General features: G+C 44.5%; 1 non-coding gene across 1 annotated transcript; it reads left to right on the top strand.

The window, feature by feature from the left end:
• The first annotated feature begins 319 nt into the window (after positions 1 to 319).
• LOC123324425 lies at positions 320 to 428 on the top strand. The gene has a single exon (XR_006539799.1). It is a non-coding gene; the product is annotated as a U6 spliceosomal RNA (small nuclear RNA).
• Positions 429 to 4,290: the final 3,862 nt, after the last annotated feature.

Raw genomic sequence — 4,290 nt, 5'->3', positions numbered from 1 at the left:
AAGTAATGAAAACCAGGTGTCAGAACCCACCCTCGGCAGAGCTGATGATTGAGGCGGTTTACAGGTTAACTCCAAAGCCATGATTTGGAGAACCTAGCATTCATGGAGAAGTGTCCGATGTGGAGGTTGTCTGCAAGTTCGTGCAGGAGGCAGCCAGAGGACCTCAGAGGAGACAATAGTTCTAATATGTTTCTCTTCAGCCAAACAAGAAAGAGTTTAGGCAGGGGCCATTAAGGAAATAAATGGCCAAAAAAAGCATAGGGAACCCCTTCCCTGGCTCAGCTATCATCTCTGTAGACTTCTACATAAAATCTGCACAGGGCGCTCACTTTGGCCACACCTATATTAAAATCAGAATGATACAGGGAAAATTAGCGTGGCCCCTGCCCAAGGATGATATGCAAATTCATGACGCGTTCTATGTTTTTTAGAGCTTACTTAAAAAACAAAAAAAGAAATCTGCACAGGAATCTCTCACCTACTTGCCCAGAGAACAATTGTATTCAAGGGGCATGACGATATCGCTGGTTTTCAGGCTAAAACTTGAAGTCATCTTCATAAATAAGCATCACCTCTTTCCCATTTTTCTGGAATTAGCCGCACTACCATCGAAGTCCTGATTCCTGGGGAATGTTTTGGGACCCAGTCCCTTACCGTCCATTTCAACTGCCACACTTGGTCCCCGTCTCCTGGCTCCAGCTGCCTGGACACCAGTAGGACCCCCTGCCTATAGCAGAACTTTCATCACTGTCCGTGGGTCTCCTGCTTGAGAGCACACAGGCTTCTGCCTGCTTTAACAGTGATATCGTCCTCAGGACCCCTAGCTGTCTCCAAAGGCTGAGCACCTGCCTCTTCTCTTGCTGAGCTAATCTATGTAGCAGCCACCTCTCGGCATGGCTTATCCTGAGCCCAAGCCTTCCCAGTTGCTCTTTGCCCCCCAAATTTACATCTCCTCCCCACCCCACCCGTGTCCTCAAACCATGCCCGCTATTCCTGTCCCAGTTGAGGATATGTTGGTTGTACACTTCTCCTCTTTGGGGCATATCTGTGTTTAGGGCATGGGGTCTTGAGGGGCCCCTCCCTCCTGCACCTTGAGGGACCCCTCCAATCCTAGTTTTGTGATTTCCCACTGTGCAGAAGAGTGAGTGCTCTCTGAGTACCCTGGGAGTGGAGGAAGGCACACAGGAATGAATGTGGGGATGGCAGAGGCTGCTGTAGGGGTAAAGTGGTATTTGCTTTTCAGTATAGGATAATCTCATAGTATTTTCCTCGCCCAAGTGAGAAAGAAAATGCTGTATTGAAGCAAATGAGTGTATCTGAAGTTACATGGAGTGAGTACAATAGGAATGACTTTAAATGGTGTTTGGAAATAGAAGCTGAAAAGGCAACAGAGCAATGAATGTGACAAGGAAGGGATATAAATTTGTGATGGGAGGGGCGCCTGGGTGGCTCAGTCCTTAAGCATCCGCCTTCAGCTCAGGTCATGATCCCAGGGTCCTGGGATGGAGTCCCTCGTCTTGCTCAGCGGGGAGCCTGCTTCTCCCTCTGCCTCTCCTTGCCCCTTGTGCTCTCTCTCTCTGACAAAGAAATAAATAAAATCTTTAAAAAATAAAAAATAAATCTGTGATGGGAGATACCATGCTGCTCCTTCCCACAGCCACACGCTAAGGGCTTTCGGGGTAGGATCAGAAAAGTCAAATTTGATCCTCCGCCAACAGGCACAGCTAACTGCCCAGTAGGCTGGTCCAAAGACAGCTCCCAACAGCCCACTGGCCCTACCCCAATTAAAGTAACTTCCAGAAATAATTCTTCTTCAAAAATGCATGATCTCCGCAAAGGATTCTTTACAAATAATCTACATCAGGGTTGGACAAACTATCCGTGGGCCCAATCCTGCCCACCTCTGGTTTCGGTAACTGAAGTTTTCTGGGAACACAGCCCTGCCTGTCCGTGTTTGTATTGTCCGTGGTTGCCCCCCTCTACAATGGCAGAGTTGAGTGGTTGTGACAAAGACCCTGTGACCCACGAAATAAAAGAAAGGCCCTTCAGGGGCACGTTTGCTGACCCATCACCTACATGATCTAAGGATACAGTAATTTGTCTAGAAGTGCCATTAACTTGGAAATGTAATATGGTCGGATATGTTATTTTCTGAAATAAGGGAGGGAGCCGGGCCTCCTATGTGTGCTTCCCACCAGGGGCAGGTGTAGGGCCTGAAATCCGGCTGGCTGGTTAAGGGTAACCTCTGGTTACCAAGTAGAGTAACCAACTTGTTCTGGTTTTCCAGGGACTGTCATGACTTTAAAACCTAGTTCCATGTTCTGGGAAATCAATCCTGGGTAAACCAGGAGCATCAGTCACCCTGACACATAGGGTGGGGTCTGGGGCAGGTTGACTCGGGTTCAGATCCTATTTTTGTGACTTCACGCTGTGCAGTTTTGAGCAAGTTAATTAATCTCTCTGAACCTCAGTTACCCTATCTATGAATTGGGACTGATCTATTTTGAGGGGTTGTTATAAGGATTAAAGGAGATCATGTACAGAAAGAGCCCAGCACATAACAGGCACTTACTAAATACTCATTCCATCTTACCCGTTTGACCACCATGAATTTTCTTTTATTCACTCTTTAGCCAAAATTCCTTTTTTCATAAAACTATCAGAAAGGAAATTTTATTATTTATTTTTTTATTTTAAAAATATTTTATTTATTTATTTGACAGAGAGAGAGAGTGCACAAACAGGCAGAGGTGCAGAGGGAGAGGGAGAAGCTTGCCCCCCCTCCCCCCCCCCCCCATTCCAGCCTAGTAGAAAGCCCGATGCAGGGCGTGGGGACACTTAACCGATTGAGCCACCCAGGGCCCCCAAGAAAGGAAATTTTAAAAGACTTTTCCTGTGCCCTCCTTTTGTAATGATGTCATTCCTGAGCACCTTACAAATAAATCCTCTAACAAACAACTAACTTGTTCTGCAGTGGGGGAAGTAGGCCATATACAAAAAACTGCCGGATTTTTAACTTAATTGTTTTCTGCTTTAAATATAAATACTTGGAGGGGTGCCTGGCTGGCTCAGATGGTTAAGCATCTGCCTTCAGCTCAGGTCATGATCCCAGGATCCTGGGATCGACCCCACATTGGGCTCCTGGCTCAGCGAGGACCCTGCTTCTCCCTCTCCCTCTGCCTCTCCCTGCTCATGCTTTCTCTCTCTCTCTGTCTGTATCTCTGTGTCTCAAATGAATAAATAAAATCTTTAAAAAAAAATAAATATAAATACTTGGAGACAAGTGGTTGTTGAATTTGGTTTTGTCCAACTGTGGGTGCATCCCAGAGTGGCTTGGTCTGCCCTGCTAGTTCCAGAGATCATGATGCTCCAGGTTCACGGCCAGATGCAAAATTTCTGGGATACGAGGTTCAGGGGCTTTTTTGAATCTAGCATTTGGTGCCTGTAACGGAAAATGTTGACAGGATGTTGACAGAGGCTGCCAGCGCTAACCCACTCATGATCCATCTGATGGATCAGTATGACCAAAGCGCTAAGAAGACCAACACGCTAATTAATTTTTTAAAGAGGTTAATAATACACAGGCAGCAGTGTACAAATCCAATAGCAACCTACATGCCTTCAAAGGCCCCCAGGACGAGATCAAAGGGATGAGACAACATTAATCTCGTTCCAACTATCAGCATTTTGATTTAACATCCAGTTGGTTAGCAAATGTGCAGGATGGAATTAAATAATGTGTACTCCTGTAGTGATTTATATTCTAAATTACACTTAAAATCCTAGCTCGTCCCCAACAAATCCAATTTTCTTTAGGCTATGGCTACAGGAGTTTGAAAAATCAAATTTTTATTAAATGAATTGGTCAAATCAATCCAGAACTATCAGCATTTTTATTTAATATCCAGTATCTTAGCAAATGTATAGAATGGAATTAAATAATGTGAACTTCTGTGGTGATGTATCATCTAAAAGATTCCAAATACCCACTCCATCATAGCTGGTTCCCAGAAAATTCAATTTACTTGAGGCTATGGCCATATAATTATAATGAATCAAACTTTTTACTGAATTAATTGGTCAAATCAGTCAAAACTTATGAATTCAGTGAAAAAATAAGTCAGATTGATGGGCTGATTTGAATGGCTAATGCAGCAAAATGAGTCACATTATTAGCTCATAAGACATGCCGCTTTAATTTGATTTAGACTATGCACATCTGTTTGCCTTTTTGAGTAGGACAACACCAAAAAGTCCTGGTTTCCAAACTTGGCTGTACCTTAGAGTCAC

Source organism: Neomonachus schauinslandi, chromosome 3, assembly GCF_002201575.2.
Source record: "Neomonachus schauinslandi chromosome 3, ASM220157v2, whole genome shotgun sequence".
In the NCBI taxonomy this organism is placed as follows: Eukaryota; Metazoa; Chordata; class Mammalia; order Carnivora; family Phocidae; genus Neomonachus; species Neomonachus schauinslandi.
This window is presented reverse-complemented; position numbering and strand designations above follow the sequence as displayed.